We start from the raw sequence: 19,237 nt of genomic DNA, 5'->3' as shown, positions 1-19,237 counted from the left end.
GGAGTATTATATTTGGTGGTGATCACTCGGAGTATATATTTGGTAGTGATCACTCGGATTATTATCTTTGGTAGTGATCACTCGGAGTATTATATTTGGTAGTGATCACTCGGAGTGTTATATTTGGTGGTGATCACTCGCAGTATTATATTTGGCATTGATCAATCGGAGTATTATATTTGGTGGTGATCACTCGGAGTATATATTTGGTAGTGATCACTCGGATTATTAGCTTTGGTAGTGATCACTCAGAGTATTATATTTGGTGGTGATCACTCGGAGTATTATATTTGGTGGTGATCACTCGGAGTATTATATTTGGTGGTGATCACTCGGAGTATTATATTTGGTGGTGATCACTCGGAGTATTATATTTGGTGGTGATCACTCGGAGTATTATATTTGGTAGTGATCAATCGGAGTATTATATTTGGTGGTGATCACTCGGAGTATTATATTTGGTGGTGATCACTCGGAGTATTATATTTGGTGGTGATCACTCGGAGTATTATATTTGGTGGTGATCACTCGGAGTATTATATTTGGTGGTGATCACTCGGAGTATTATATTTGGTGGTGATCACTCGGAGTATTATATTTGGTGGTGATCACTCGGAGTATTATATTTGGTGGTGATCACTCGGAGTATTATATTTGGTGGTGATCACTCGGAGTATTATATTTGGTGGTGATCACTCGGAGTAATATATTTGGTAGTGATCAATCGGAGTATTATATTTGGTGGTGATCACTCGGAGTATATATTTGGTAGTGATCACTCGGAGTAATATATTTGGTAGTGATCACTCGGAGTATTATATTTGGTTGTGATCACGCGGAGTGTTATATTTGGTGGTGATCACTCGCAGTATTATATTTGGCATTGATCAATCGGAGTATTATATTTGGTGGTGATCACTCGGAGTATATATTTGGTCGTGATCACTCGGATTATTAGCTTTGGTAGTGATCACTCGGAGTATTATATTTGGTGGTGATCACTCGGAGTATTATATTTGGTGGTGATCACTCGGAGTATTCTATTTGGTGGTGATCACTCGGAGTATTATATTTGGTGGTGATCACTCGGAGTATTATATTTGGTGGTGATCACTCGGAGTATTATATTTGGTGGTGATCACTCGGAGTTTTATATTTGGTGGTGATCACTCGGAGTAATATATTTGGTAGTGATCAATCGGAGTATTATATTTGGTGGTGATGACTCGGAGTATATATTTGATAGTGATCACTCGGAGTAATATATTTGGTAGTGATCACTCGCAGTATTATATTTGGTAGTGATCACTCGGAGTATTATATTTGGTTGTGATCACTCGGAGTGTTATATTTGGTGGTGATCACTCGCAGTATTATATTTGGCATTGATCAATCGGAGTATTATATTTGGTGGTGATCACTCGGAGTATATATTTGGTAGTGATCACTCGGAGTATTATATTTGGTTGTGATCACTCGGAGTGTTATATTTGGTGGTGATCACTCGCAGTATTATATTTGGCATTGATCAATCGGAGTATTATATTTGGTGGTGATCACTCGGAGTATTATATTTGGTGGTGATCACTCGGAGTATTATATTTGGTGGTGATCAGTCGGAGTATTATATTTGGTGGTGATCACTCGGAGTATTATATTTGGTGGTGATCACTCGGAGTATATATTTGGTAGTGATCACTCGGATTATTAGCTTTGGTAGTGATCACTCGGAGTATTATATTTGGTGGTGATCACTCAGAGTATTATATTTGGTGGTGATCACTCGGAGTATTATATTTGGTGGTGATCACTCGGAGTATTATATTTGGTGGTGATCACTCGGAGTATTATATTTGGTGGTGATCACTCGGAGTAATATATTTGGTAGTGATCAATCGGAGTATTATATTTGGTGGTGATCACTCGGAGTATATATTTGGTAGTGATCACTCGGAGTAATATATTTGGTAGTGATCACTCGGAGTATATATTTGGTAGTGATCACTCGGATTATTAGCTTTGGTAGTGATCACTCGGAGTATTATATTTGGTGGTGATCACTCGGAGTATTATATTTGGTGATGATCACTCGGAGTATTATATTTGGTGGTGATCACTCGGAGTGTTATATTTGGTGGTGATCACTCGCAGTATTATATTTGGCATTGATCAATCGGAGTATTATATTTGGTGGTGATCACTCGGAGTATATATTTGGTAGTGATCACTCGGATTATTATCTTTGGTAGTGATCACTCGGAGTATTATATTTGGTAGTGATCACTCGGAGTGTTATATTTGGTGGTGATCACTCGCAGTATTATATTTGGCATTGATCAATCGGAGTATTATATTTGGTGGTGATCACTCGGAGTATTATATTTGGTAGTGATCACTCGGAGTATTATATTTGGTGGTGATCACTCGGAGTATTATATTTGGTGGTGATCACTCGGAGTATTATATTTGGTGGTGATCACTCGGAGTATTATATTTGGTGGTGATCACTCGGAGTATTATATTTGGTGGTGATCACTCGGAGTATTATATTTGGTGGTGATCACTCGGAGTATATATTTGGTAGTGATCACTCGGATTATTAGCTTTGGTAGTGATCACTCGGAGTATTATATTTGGTGGTGAGCACTCGGAGTATTATATTTGGTGGTGATCACTCGGAGTATTATATTTGGTGGTGATCACTCGGAGTATTATATTTGGTGGTGATCACTCGGAGTATTATATTTGGTGGTGATCACTCGGAGTATTATATTTGGTGGTTATCACTCGGAGTATTATATTTGGTGGTGATCACTCGGAGTATTATATTTGGTGGTGATCACTCGGAGTATTATATTTGGTGGTGATCACTCGGAGTAATATATTTGGTAGTGATCAATCGGAGTATTATATTTGGTGGTGATCACTCGGAGTATATATTTGGTAGTGATCACTCGGAGTAATATATTTGGAAGTGATCACTCGGAGTATATATTTGGTAGTGATCACTCGGATTATTAGCTTTGGTAGTGATCACTCGGAGTATTATATTTTGTGGTGATCACTCGGAGTATTATATTTGGTGATGATCACTCGGAGTATTATATTTGGTGGTGATCACTCGGAGTATTATATTTGGTGGTGATCACTCGGAGTATTATATTTGGTGGTGATCACTCGGAGTATTATATTTGGTGTGATCACTCGGAGTATTATATTTGGTGGTGATCACTCGGAGTATTATATTTGGTGGTGATCACTCGGAGTATTATATTTGGTGTGATCACTCGGAGTATTATATTTGGTAGTGATCACTCGGAGTAATATATTTGGTAGTGATCACTCGGAGTATATATTTGGTAGTGATCACTCGGATTATTATCTTTGGTAGTGATCACTCGGAGTATTATATTTGGTAGTGATCACTCGGAGTGTTATATTTGGTGGTGATCACTCGCAGTATTATATTTGGCATTGATCAATCGGAGTATTATATTTGGTGGTGATCACTCGGAGTATATATTTGGTAGTGATCACTCGGATTATTAGCTTTGGTAGTGATCACTCAGGGTATTATATTTGGTGGTGATCACTCGGAGTATTATATTTGGTGGTGATCACTCGGAGTATTATATTTGGTGGTGATCACTCGGAGTATTATATTTGGTGGTGATCACTCGGAGTATTATATTTGGTGGTGATCACTCGGAGTATTATATTTGGTGGTGATCACTCGGAGTATTATATTTGGTAGTGATCAATCGGAGTATTATATTTGGTGGTGATCACTCGGAGTATTATATTTGGTGGTGATCACTCGGAGTATTATATTTGTGGTGATCACTCGGAGTATTATATTTGGTGGTGATCACTCGGAGTATTATATTTGGTGGTGATCACTCGGAGTATTATATTTGGTGGTGATCACTCGGAGTATTATATTTGGTGGTGATCACTCGGAGTATTATATTTGGTGGTGATCACTCGGAGTATTATATTTGGTGGTGATCACTCGGAGTATTATATTTGGTGGTGATCACTCGGAGTAATATATTTGGTAGTGATCAATCGGAGTATTATATTTGGTGGTGATCACTCGGAGTATATATTTGGTAGTGATCACTCGGAGTAATATATTTGGTAGTGATCACTCGGAGTATTATATTTGGTTGTGATCACGCGGAGTGTTATATTTGGTGGTGATCACTCGCAGTATTATATTTGGCATTGATCAATCGGAGTATTATATTTGGCGGTGATCACTCGGAGTATATATTTGGTCGTGATAACTCGGATTATTAGCTTTGGTAGTGATCACTCGGAGTATTATATTTGGTGGTGATCACTCGGAGTATTATATTTGGTGGTGATCACTCGGAGTATTATATTTGGTGGTGATCACTCGGAGTATTATATTTGGTGGTGATCACTCGGAGTATTATATTTGGTGGTGATCACTCGGAGTATTATATTTGGTGGTGATCACTCGGAGTTTTATATTTGGTGGTGATCACTCGGAGTAATATATTTGGTAGTGATCAATCGGAGTATTATATTTGGTGGTGATCACTCGGAGTATATATTTGATAGTGATCACTCGGAGTAATATATTTGGTAGTGATCACTCGCAGTATTATATTTGGTAGTGATCACTCGGAGTATTATATTTGGTTGTGATCACTCGGAGTGTTATATTTGGTGGTGATCACTCGCAGTATTATATTTGGCATTGATCAATCGGAGTATTATATTTGGTGGTGATCACTCGGAGTATATATTTGGTAGTGATCACTCGGAGTATTATATTTGGTTGTGATCACTCGGAGTGTTATATTTGGTGGTGATCACTCGCAGTATTATATTTGGCATTGATCAATCGGAGTATTATATTTGGTGGTGATCACTCGGAGTATTATATTTGGTGGTGATCACTCGGAGTATTATATTTGGTGGTGATCAGTCGGAGTATTATATTTGGTGGTGATCACTCGGAGTATTATATTTGGTGGTGATCACTCGGAGTATATATTTGGTAGTGATCACTCGGATTATTAGCTTTGGTAGTGATCACTCGGAGTATTATATTTGGTGGTGATCACTCAGAGTATTATATTTGGTGGTGATCACTCGGAGTATTATATTTGGTGGTGATCACTCGGAGTATTATATTTGGTGGTGATCACTCGGAGTATTATATTTGGTGGTGATCACTCGGAGTATTATATTTGGTGGTGATCACTCGGAGTAATATATTTGGTAGTGATCAATCGGAGTATTATATTTGGTGGTGATCACTCGGAGTATATATTTGGTAGTGATCACTCGGAGTAATATATTTGGTAGTGATCACTCGGAGTATATATTTGGTAGTGATCACTCGGATTATTAGCTTTGGTAGTGATCACTCGGAGTATTATATTTGGTGGTGATCACTCGGAGTATTATATTTGGTGATGATCACTCGGAGTATTATATTTGGTGGTGATCACTCAGAGTGTTATATTTGGTGGTGATCACTCGCAGTATTATATTTGGCATTGATCAATCGGAGTATTATATTTGGTGGTGATCACTCGGAGTATATATTTGGTAGTGATCACTCGGATTATTATCTTTGGTAGTGATCACTCGGAGTATTATATTTGGTAGTGATCACTCGGAGTGTTATATTTGGTGGTGATCACTCGCAGTATTATATTTGGCATTGATCAATCGGAGTATTATATTTGGTGGTGATCACTCGGAGTATTATATTTGGTAGTGATCACTCGGAGTATTATATTTGGTGGTGATCACTCGGAGTATTATATTTGGTGGTGATCACTCGGAGTATTATATTTGGTGGTGATCACTCGGAGTATTATATTTGGTGGTGATCACTCGGAGTATTATATTTGGTGGTGATCACTCGGAGTATATATTTGGTAGTGATCACTCGGATTATTAGCTTTGGTAGTGATCACTCGGAGTATTATATTTGGTGGTGATCACTCGGAGTATTATATTTGGTGGTGATCACTCGGAGTATTATATTTGGTGGTGATCACTCGGAGTATTATATTTGGTGGTGATCACTCGGAGTATTATATTTGGTGGTGATCACTCGGAGTATTATATTTGGTGGTGATCACTCGGAGTATTATATTTGGTGGTGATCACTCGGAGTATTATATTTGGTGGTGATCACTCGGAGTATTATATTTGGTGGTGATCACTCGGAGTAATATATTTGGTAGTGATCAATCGGAGTATTATATTTGGTGGTGATCACTCGGAGTATATATTTGGTAGTGATCACTCGGAGTAATATATTTGGTAGTGATCACTCGGAGTATATATTTGGTAGTGATCACTCGGATTATTAGCTTTGGTAGTGATCACTCGGAGTATTATATTTGGTGGTGATCACTCGGAGTATTATATTTGGTGATGATCACTCGGAGTATTATATTTGGTGGTGATCACTCGGAGTATTATATTTGGTGGTGATCACTCGGAGTATTATATTTGGTGGTGATCACTCGGAGTATTATATTTGGTGTGATCACTCGCAGTATTATATTTGGTGGTGATCACTCGGAGTAATATATTTGGTAGTGATCAATCGGAGTATTATATTTGGTGGTGATCACTCGGAGTATATATTTGGTAGTGATCACTCGGAGTAATATATTTGGTAGTGATCACTCGGAGTATTATATTTGGTTGTGATCACTCGGAGTGTTATATTTGGTGGTGATCACTCGCAGTATTATATTTGGCATTGATCAATCGGAGTATTATATTTGGTGGTGATCACTCGGAGTATATATTTGGTAGTGATCACTCGGATTATTAGCTTTGGTAGTGATCACTCGGAGTATTATATTTGGTGGTGATCACTCGGAGTATTATATTTGGTGGTGATCACTCGGAGTATTATATTTGGTGGTGATCACTCGGAGTATTATATTTGGTGGTGATCACTCGGAGTATTATATTTGGTGGTGATCACTCGGAGTATTATATTTGGTGGTGATCACTCGGAGTATTATATTTGGTGGTGATCACTCGGAGTATTATATTTGGTGGTGATCACTCGGAGTAATATATTTGGTAGTGATCAATCGGAGTATTATATTTGGTGGTGATCACTCGGAGTATATATTTGGTAGTGATCACTCGGAGTAATATATTTGGTAGTGATCACTCGGAGTATATATTTGGTAGTGATCACATGGATTATTAGCTTTGGTAGTGATCACTCGGAGTATGATATTTGGTGGTGATCACTCGGAGTATTATATTTGGTGATGATCACTCGGAGTATTATATTTGGTGGTGATCACTCGGAGTATTATATTTGGTGGTGATCACTCGGAGTATTATATTTGGTGGTGATCACTCGGAGTATTATATTTGGTGTGATCACTCGGAGAATTATATTTGGTGGTGATCACTCGGAGTAATATATTTGGTACTGATCAATCGGAGTATTATATTTGGTGGTGATCACTCGGAGTATATATTTGGTAGTGATCACTCGGAGTAATATATTTGGTAGTGATCACTCGGAGTATTATATTTGGTTGTGATCACTCGGAGTGTTATATTTGGTGGTGATCACTCGCAGTATTATATTTGGCATTGATCAATCGGAGTATTATATTTGGTGGTGATCACTCGGAGTATATATTTGGTAGTGATCATTCGGATTATTAGCTTTGGTAGTGATCACTCGGAGTATTATATTTGGTGGTGATCACTCGGAGTATTATATTTGGTGGTGATCACTCGGAGTATTATATTTGGTGGTGATCACTCGGAGTATTATATTTGGTGGTGATCACTCGGAGTATTATATTTGGTGGTGATCACTCGGAGTATTATATTTGGTGGTGATCACTCGGAGTATTATATTTGGTGGTGATCACTCGGAGTATTATATTTGGTGGTGATCACTCGGAGTATTATATTTGGTGGTGATCACTCGGAGTATTATATTTGGTAGTGATCACTCGGATTATTAGCTTTGGTAGTGATCACTCGGAGTATTATATTTGGTGGTGATCACTCGGAGTATTATATTTGGTGGTGATCACTCGGAGTATTATATTTGGTGGTGATCACTCGGAGTATTATATTTGGTGGTGATCACTCGGAGTATTATATTTGGTGGTGATCACTCGGAGTATTATATTTGGTGGTGATCACTCGGAGTATTATATTTGGTAATGATCAATCGGAGTATTATATTTGGTGGTGATCACTCGGAGTATATATTTGGTAGTGATCACTCGGAGTAATATATTTGGTAGTGATCACTCGGAGTATTATATTTGGTTGTGATCACTCGGAGTGTTATATTTGGTGGTGATCACTCGCAGTATTATATTTGGCATTGATCAATCGGAGTATTATATTTGGTGGTGATCACTCGGAGTATATATTTGGTAGTGATCACTCGGATTATTATCTTTGGTAGTGATCACTCGGAGTATTATATTTGGTAGTGATCACTCGGAGTGTTATATTTGGTGGTGATCACTCGCAGTATTATATTTGGCATTGATCAATCGGAGTATTATATTTGGTGGTGATCACTCGGAGTATATATTTGGTAGTGATCACTCGGATTATTAGCTTTGGTAGTGATCACTCAGAGTATTATATTTGGTGGTGATCACTCGGAGTATTATATTTGGTGGTGATCACTCGGAGTATTATATTTGGTGGTGATCACTCGGAGTATTATATTTGGTGGTGATCACTCGGAGTATTATATTAGGTGGTGATCACTCGGAGTATTATATTTGGTGGTGATCACTCGGAGTATTATATTTGGTAGTGATCAATCGGAGTATTATATTTGGTGGTGATCACTCGGAGTATTATGTTTGGTGGTGATCACTCGGAGTATTATATTTGGTGGTGATCACTCGGAGTATTATATTTGGTGGTGATCACTCGGAGTATTATATTTGGTGGTGATCACTCGGAGTATTATATTTGGTGGTGATCACTCGGAGTATTATATTTGGTGGTGATCACTCGGAGTATTATATTTGGTGGTGATCACTCGGAGTATTATATTTGGTGGTGATCACTCGGAGTATTATATTTGGTGGTGATCACTCGGAGTAATATATTTGGTAGTGATCAATCGGAGTATTATATTTGGTGGTGATCACTCGGAGTATATATTTGGTAGTGATCACTCGGAGTAATATATTTGGTAGTGATCACTCGGAGTATATATTTGGTAGTGATCACTCGGAGTAATATATTTGGTAGTGATCACTCGGAGTATTATATTTGGTTGTGATCACTCGGAGTGTTATATTTGGTGGTGATCACTCGCAGTATTATATTTGGCATTGATCAATCGGAGTATTATATTTGGTGGTGATCACTCGGAGTATATATTTGGTAGTGATCACTCGGATTATTAGCTTTGGTAGTGATCACTCGGAGTATTATATTTGGTGGTGATCACTCGGAGTATTATATTTGGTGGTGATCACTCGGAGTATTATATTTGGTGGTGATCACTCGGAGTATTATATTTGGTGGTGATCACTCGGAGTATTATATTTGGTGGTGATCACTCGGAGTATTATATTTGGTGGTGATCACTCGGAGTATTATATTTGGTGGTGATCACTCGGAGTATTATATTAGGTGGTGATCACTCGGAGTATTATATTTGGTGGTGATCACTCGGAGTATTATATTTGGTAGTGATCAATCGGAGTATTATATTTGGTGGTGATCACTCGGAGTATTATGTTTGGTGGTGATCACTCGGAGTATTATATTTGGTGGTGATCACTCGGAGTATTATATTTGGTGGTGATCACTCGGAGTATTATATTTGGTGGTGATCACTCGGAGTATTATATTTGGTGGTGATCACTCGGAGTATTATATTTGGTGGTGATCACTCGGAGTATTATATTTGGTGGTGATCACTCGGAGTATTATATTTGGTGGTGATCACTCGGAGTATTATATTTGGTGGTGATCACTCGGAGTAATATATTTGGTAGTGATCAATCGGAGTATTATATTTGGTGGTGATCACTCGGAGTAATATATTTGGTAGTGATCAATCGGAGTATTATATTTGGTGGTGATCACTCGGAGTATATATTTGGTAGTGATCACTCGGAGTAATATATTTGGTAGTGATCACTCGGAGTATTATATTTGGTTGTGATCACTCGGAGTGTTATATTTGGTGGTGATCACTCGCAGTATTATATTTGGCATTGATCAATCGGAGTATTATATTTGGTGGTGATCACTCGGAGTATATATTTGGTAGTGATCACTCGGATTATTAGCTTTGGTAGTGATCACTCGGAGTATTATATTTGGTGGTGATCACTCGGAGTATTATATTTGGTGGTGATCACTCGGAGTATTATATTTGGTGGTGATCACTCGGAGTATTATATTTGGTGGTGATCACTCGGAGTATTATATTTGGTGGTGATCACTCGGAGTATTATATTTGGTGGTGATCACTCGGAGTATTATATTTGGTGGTGATCACTCGGAGTATTATATTTGGTGGTGATCACTCGGAGTAATATATTTGGTAGTGATCAATCGGAGTATTATATTTGGTGGTGATCACTCGGAGTATTATATTTGGCATTGATCACTCGGAGTATTATATTTGGTGGTGATCACTCGGAGTATATATTTGGTAGTGATCACTCGGGTTATTAACTTTGGTAGTGATCACTCGGAGTATTATATTTGGTAGTGATCACTCGGAGTGTTATATTTGGTGGTGATCACTCGCAGTATTATATTTGGCATTGATCAATCGGAGTATTATATTTGGTGGTGATCACTCGGAGTATTATATTTGGTGGTGATCACTCGGAGTATTATATTTGGTGGTGATCACTCGGAGTATTATATTTGGTGTGATCACTCGGAGTATTATATTTGGTGGTGATCACTCGAAGTATTATATTTGGTGGTGATCACTCGGAGTATTATATTTGGTGGTGATCACTCGGAGTATTATATTTGGTGGTGATCACTCGGAGTATATATTTGGTAGTGATCACTCGGGTTATTAACTTTGGTAGTGATCACTCGGAGTATTATATTTGGTGGTGATCACTCGGAGTATTATATTTGGTGGTGATCACTCGGAGTATTATATTTGGTGGTGATCACTCGGAGTATTATATTTGGTGGTGATCACTCGGAGTATTATATTTGGTGGTGATCACTCGGAGTATTATATTTGGTGTGATCACTCGGAGTATTATATTTGGTGGTGATCACTCGGAGTAATATATTTGGTAGTGATCAATCGGAGTATTATATTTGGTGGTGATCACTCGGAGTATATATTTGGTAGTGATCACTCGGAGTAATATATTTGGTAGTGATCACTCGGAGTATTATATTTGGTTGTGATCACTCGGAGTGTTATATTTGGTGGTGATCACTCGCAGTATTATATTTGGCATTGATCAATCGGAGTATTATATTTGGTGGTGATCACTCGGAGTATATATTTGGTAGTGATCACTCGGATTATTAGCTTTGGTAGTGATCACTCGGAGTATTATATTTGGTGGTGATCACTCGGAGTATTATATTTGGTGGTGATCACTCGGAGTATTATATTTGGTGGTGATCACTCGGAGTATTATATTTGGTGGTGATCACTCGGAGTATTATATTTGGTGGTGATCACTCGGAGTATTATATTTGGTGGTGATCACTCGGAGTATTATATTTGGTGGTGATCACTCGGAGTATTATATTTGGTGGTGATCACTCGGAGTAATATATTTGGTAGTGATCAATCGGAGTATTATATTTGGTGGTGATCACTCGGAGTATATATTTGGTAGTGATCACTCGGAGTAATATATTTGGTAGTGATCACTCGGAGTATATATTTGGTAGTGATCACATGGATTATTAGCTTTGGTAGTGATCACTCGGAGTATGATATTTGGTGGTGATCACTCGGAGTATTATATTTGGTGATGATCACTCGGAGTATTATATTTGGTGGTGATCACTCGGAGTATTATATTTGGTGGTGATCACTCGGAGTATTATATTTGGTGGTGATCACTCGGAGTATTATATTTGGTGTGATCACTCGGAGAATTATATTTGGTGGTGATCACTCGGAGTAATATATTTGGTACTGATCAATCGGAGTATTATATTTGGTGGTGATCACTCGGAGTATATATTTGGTAGTGATCACTCGGAGTAATATATTTGGTAGTGATCACTCGGAGTATTATATTTGGTTGTGATCACTCGGAGTGTTATATTTGGTGGTGATCACTCGCAGTATTATATTTGGCATTGATCAATCGGAGTATTATATTTGGTGGTGATCACTCGGAGTATATATTTGGTAGTGATCATTCGGATTATTAGCTTTGGTAGTGATCACTCGGAGTATTATATTTGGTGGTGATCACTCGGAGTATTATATTTGGTGGTGATCACTCGGAGTATTATATTTGGTGGTGATCACTCGGAGTATTATATTTGGTGGTGATCACTCGGAGTATTATATTTGGTGGTGATCACTCGGAGTATTATATTTGGTGGTGATCACTCGGAGTATTATATTTGGTGGTGATCACTCGGAGTATTATATTTGGTGGTGATCACTCGGAGTATTATATTTGGTGGTGATCACTCGGAGTATTATATTTGGTGGTGATCACTCGGAGTATTATATTTGGTGGTGATCACTCGGAGTATTATATTTGGTAGTGATCACTCGGATTATTAGCTTTGGTAGTGATCACTCGGAGTATTATATTTGGTGGTGATCACTCGGAGTATTATATTTGGTGGTGATCACTCGGAGTATTATATTTGGTGGTGATCACTCGGAGTATTATATTTGGTGGTGATCACTCGGAGTATTATATTTGGTGGTGATCACTCGGAGTATTATATTTGGTAATGATCAATCGGAGTATTATATTTGGTGGTGATCACTCGGAGTATATATTTGGTAGTGATCACTCGGAGTAATATATTTGGTAGTGATCACTCGGAGTATTATATTTGGTTGTGATCACTCGGAGTGTTATATTTGGTGGTGATCACTCGCAGTATTATATTTGGCATTGATCAATCGGAGTATTATATTTGGTGGTGATCACTCGGAGTATATATTTGGTAGTGATCACTCGGATTATTATCTTTGGTAGTGATCACTCGGAGTATTATATTTGGTAGTGATCACACGGAGTGTTATATTTGGTGGTGATCACTCGCAGTATTATATTTGGCATTGATCAATCGGAGTATTATATTTGGTGGTGATCACTCGGAGTATATATTTGGTAGTGATCACTCGGATTATTAGCTTTGGTAGTGATCACTCAGAGTATTATATTTGGTGGTGATCACTCGGAGTATTATATTTGGTGGTGATCACTCGGAGTATTATATTTGGTGGTGATCACTCGGAGTATTATATTTGGTGGTGATCACTCGGAGTATTATATTAGGTGGTGATCACTCGGAGTATTATATTTGGTGGTGATCACTCGGAGTATTATATTTGGTAGTGATCAATCGGAGTATTATATTTGGTGGTGATCACTCGGAGTATTATATTTGGTGGTGATCACTCGGAGTATTATATTTGGTGGTGATCACTCGGAGTATTATATTTGGTGGTGATCACTCGGAGTATTATATTTGGTGGTGATCACTCAGAGTATTATATTTGGTGGTGATCACTCGGAGTATTATATTTGGTGGTGATCACTCGGAGTATTATATTTGGTGGTGATCACTCGGAGTATTATATTTGGTGGTGATCACTCGGAGTATTATATTTGGTGGTGATCACTCGGAGTAATATATTTGGTAGTGATCAATCGGAGTATTATATTTGGTGGTGATCACTCGGAGTATATATTTGGTAGTGATCACTCGGAGTAATATATTTGGTAGTGATCACTTGGAGTATTATATTTGGTTGTGATCACGCGGAGTGTTATATTTGGTGGTGATCACTCGCAGTATTATATTTGGCATTGATCAATCGGAGTATTATATTTGGTGGTGATCACTCGGAGTATATATTTGGTCGTGATCACTCGGATTATTAGCTTTGGTAGTGATCACTCGGAGTATTATATTTGGTGGTGATCACTCGGAGTATTATATTTGGTGGTGATCACTCGGAGTATTATATTTGGTGTGATCACTCGGAGTATTATATTTGGTGGTGATCACTCGGAGTATTATATTTGGTGGTGATCACTCGGAGTATTATATTTGGTGTGATCACTCGGAGTATTATATTTGGTAGTGATCACTCGGAGTAATATATTTGGTAGTGATCACTCGGAGTATATATTTGGTAGTGATCACTCGGATTATTATCTTTGGTAGTGATCACTCGGAGTATTATATTTGGTAGTGATCACTCGGAGTGTTATATTTGGTGGTGATCACTCGCAGTATTATATTTGGCATTGATCAATCGGAGTATTATATTTGGTGGTGATCACTCGGAGTATATATTTGGTAGTGATCACTCGGATTATTAGCTTTGGTAGTGATCACTCAGGGTATTATATTTGGTGGTGATCACTCGGAGTATTATATTTGGTGGTGATCACTCGGAGTATTATATTTGGTGGTGATCACTCGGAGTATTATATTTGGTGGTGATCACTCGGAGTATTATATTTGGTGGTGATCACTCGGAGTATTATATTTGGTGGTGATCACTCGGAGTATTATATTTGGTAGTGATCAATCGGAGTATTATATTTGGTGGTGATCACTCGGAGTATTATATTTGGTGGTGATCACTCGGAGTATTATATTTGTGGTGATCACTCGGAGTATTATATTTGGTGGTGATCACTCGGAGTATTATATTTGGTGGTGATCACTCGGAGTATTATATTTGGTGGTGATCACTCGGAGTATTATATTTGGTGGTGATCACTCGGAGTATTATATTTGGTGGTGATCACTCGGAGTATTATATTTGGTGGTGATCACTCGGAGTATTATATTTGGTGGTGATCACTCGGAGTAATATATTTGGTAGTGATCAATCGGAGTATTATATTTGGTGGTGATCACTCGGAGTATATATTTGGTAGTGATCACTCGGAGTAATATATTTGGTAGTGATCACTCGGAGTATTATATTTGGTTGTGATCACGCGGAGTGTTATATTTGGTGGTGATCACTCGCAGTATTATATTTGGCATTGATCAATCGGAGTATTATATTTGGTGGTGATCACTCGGAGTATATATTTGGTCGTGATCACTCGGATTATTAGCTTTGGTAGTGATCACTCGGAGTATTATATTTGGTGGTGATCACTCGGAGTATTATATTTGGTGGTGATCACTCGGAGTATTATATTTGGTGGTGATCACTCGGAGTATTATATTTGGTGGTGATCACTCGGAGTATTATATTTGGTGGTGATCACTCGGAGTATTATATTTGGTGGTGATCACTCGGAGTTTTATATTTGGTGGTGATCACTCGGAGTAATATATTTGGTAGTGATCAATCGGAGTATTATATTTGGTGGTGATCACTCGGAGTATATATTTGATAGTGATCACTCGGAGTAATATATTTGGTAGTGATCACTCGCAGTATTATATTTGGTAGTGATCACTCGGAGTATTATATTTGGTTGTGATCACTCGGAGTGTTATATTTGGTGGTGATCACTCGCAGTATTATATTTGGCATTGATCAATCGGAGTATTATATTTGGTGGTGATCACTCGGAGTATATATTTGGTAGTGATCACTCGGAGTATTATATTTGGTTGTGATCACTCGGAGTGTTATATTTGGTGGTGATCACTCGCAGTATTATATTTGGCATTGATCAATCGGAGTATTATATTTGGTGGTGATCACTCGGAGTATTATATTTGGTGGTGATCACTCGGAGTATTATATTTGGTGGTGATCAGTCGGAGTATTATATTTGGTGGTGATCACTCGGAGTATTATATTTGGTGGTGATCACTCGGAGTATATATTTGGTAGTGATCACTCGGATTATTAGCTTTGGTAGTGATCACTCGGAGTATTATATTTGGTGGTGATCACTCAGAGTATTATATTTGGTGGTGATCACTCGGAGTATTATATTTGGTGGTGATCACTCGGAGTATTATATTTGGTGGTGATCACTCGGAGTATTATATTTGGTGGTGATCACTCGGAGTATTATATTTGGTGGTGATCACTCGGAGTAATATATTTGGTAGTGATCAATCGGAGTATTATATTTGGTGGTGATCACTCGGAGTATATATTTGGTAGTGATCACTCGGAGTAATATATTTGGTAGTGATCACTCGGAGTATATATTTGGTAGTGATCACTCGGATTATTAGCTTTGGTAGTGATCACTCGGAGTATTATATTTGGTGGTGATCACTCGGAGTATTATATTTGGTGATGATCACTCGGAGTATTATATTTGGTGGTGATCACTCAGAGTGTTATATTTGGTGGTGATCACTCGCAGTATTATATTTGGCATTGATCAATCGGAGTATTATATTTGGTGGTGATCACTCGGAGTATATATTTGGTAGTGATCACTCGGATTATTATCTTTGGTAGTGATCACTCGGAGTATTATATTTGGTAGTGATCACTCGGAGTGTTATATTTGGTGGTGATCACTCGCAGTATTATATTTGGCATTGATCAATCGGAGTATTATATTTGGTGGTGATCACTCGGAGTATTATATTTGGTAGTGATCACTCGGAGTATTATATTTGGTGGTGATCACTCGGAGTATTATATTTGGTGGTGATCACTCGGAGTATTATATTTGGTGGTGATCACTCGGAGTATTATATTTGGTGGTGATCACTCGGAGTATTATATTTGGTGGTGATCACTCGGAGTATATATTTGGTAGTGATCACTCGGATTATTAGCTTTGGTAGTGATCACTCGGAGTATTATATTTGGTGGTGATCACTCGGAGTATTATATTTGGTGGTGATCACTCGGAGTATTATATTTGGTGGTGATCACTCGGAGTATTATATTTGGTGGTGATCACTCGGAGTATTATATTTGGTGGTGATCACTCGGAGTATTATATTTGGTGGTGATCACTCGGAGTATTATATTTGGTGGTGATCACTCGGAGTATTATATTTGGTGGTGATCACTCGGAGTATTATATTTGGTGGTGATCACTCGGAGTAATATATTTGGTAGTGATCAATCGGAGTATTATATTTGGTGGTGATCACTCGGAGTATATATTTGGTAGTGATCACTCGGAGTAATATATTTGGTAGTGATCACTCGGAGTATATATTTGGTAGTGATCACTCGGATTATTAGCTTTGGTAGTGATCACTCGGAGTATTATATTTGGTGGTGATCACTCGGAGTATTATATTTGGTGATGATCACTCGGAGTATTATATTTGGTGGTGATCACTCGGAGTATTATATTTGGTGGTGATCACTCGGAGTATTATATTTGGTGGTGATCACTCGGAGTATTATATTTGGTGGTGATCACTCGGAGTATTATATTTGGTGTGATCACTCGCAGTATTATATTTGGTGGTGATCACTCGGAGTAATATATTTGGTAGTGATCAATCGGAGTATTATATTTGGTGGTGATCACTCGGAGTATATATTTGGTAGTGATCACTCGGAGTAATATATTTGGTAGTGATCACTCGGAGTATTATATTTGGTTGTGATCACTCGGAGTGTTATATTTGGTGGTGATCACTCGCAGTATTATATTTGGCATTGATCAATCGGAGTATTATATTTGGTGGTGATCACTCGGAGTATATATTTGGTAGTGATCACTCGGATTATTAGCTTTGGTAGTGATCACTCGGAGTATTATATTTGGTGGTGATCACTCGGAGTATTATATTTGGTGGTGATCACTCGGAGTATTATATTTGGTGGTGATCACTCGGAGTATTATATTTGGTGGTGATCACTCGGAGTATTATATTTGGTGGTGATCACTCGGAGTATTATATTTGGTGGTGATCACTCGGAGTATTATATTTGGTGGTGATCACTCGGAGTATTATATTTGGTGGTGATCACTCGGAGTAATATATTTGGTAGTGATCAATCGGAGTATTATATTTGGTGGTGATCACTCGGAGTATATATTTGGTAGTGATCACTCGGAGTAATATATTTGGTAGTGATCACTCGGAGTATATATTTGGTAGTGATCACATGGATTATTAGCTTTGGTAGTGATCACTCGGAGTATGATATTTGGTGGTGATCACTCGGAGTATTATATTTGGTGATGATCACTCGGAGTATTATATTTGGTGGTGATCACTCGGAGTATTATATTTGGTGGTGATCACTCGGAGTATTATATTTGGTGGTGATCACTCGGAGTATTATATTTGGTGTGATCACTCGGAGAATTATATTTGGTGGTGATCACTCGGAGTAATATATTTGGTACTGATCAATCGGAGTATTATATTTGGTGGTGATCACTCGGAGTATATATTTGGTAGTGATCACTCGGAGTAATATATTTGGTAGTGATCACTCGGAGTATTATATTTGGTTGTGATCACTCGGAGTGTTATATTTGGTGGTGATCACTCGCAGTATTATATTTGGCATTGATCAATCGGAGTATTATATTTGGTGGTGATCACTCGGAGTATATATTTGGTAGTGATCATTCGGATTATTAGCTTTGGTAGTGATCACTCGGAGTATTATATTTGGTGGTGATCACTCGGAGTATTATATTTGGTGGTGATCACTCGGAGTATTATATTTGGTGGTGATCACTCGGAGTATTATATTTGGTGGTGATCACTCGGAGTATTATATTTGGTGGTGATCACTCGGAGTATTATATTTGGTGGTGATCACTCGGAGTATTATATTTGGTGGTGATCACTCGGAGTATTATATTTGGTGGTGATCACTCGGAGTATTATATTTGGTGGTGATCACTCGGAGTATTATATTTGGTAGTGATCACTCGGATTATTAGCTTTGGTAGTGATCACTCGGAGTATTATATTTGGTGGTGATCACTCGGAGTATTATATTTGGTGGTGATCACTCGGAGTATTATATTTGGTGGTGATCACTCGGAGTATTATATTTGGTGGTGATCACTCGGAGTATTATATTTGGTGGTGATCACTCGGAGTATTATATTTGGTGGTGATCACTCGG

The sequence above is a fragment of the Myxine glutinosa genome, chromosome 10 (assembly GCF_964187855.1).
Source record: "Myxine glutinosa chromosome 10, kmMyxGlut1.1, whole genome shotgun sequence".
NCBI lineage: Eukaryota > Metazoa > Chordata > Myxini > Myxiniformes > Myxinidae > Myxine > Myxine glutinosa.
Note: the sequence above shows the minus strand (reverse complement) of the source record.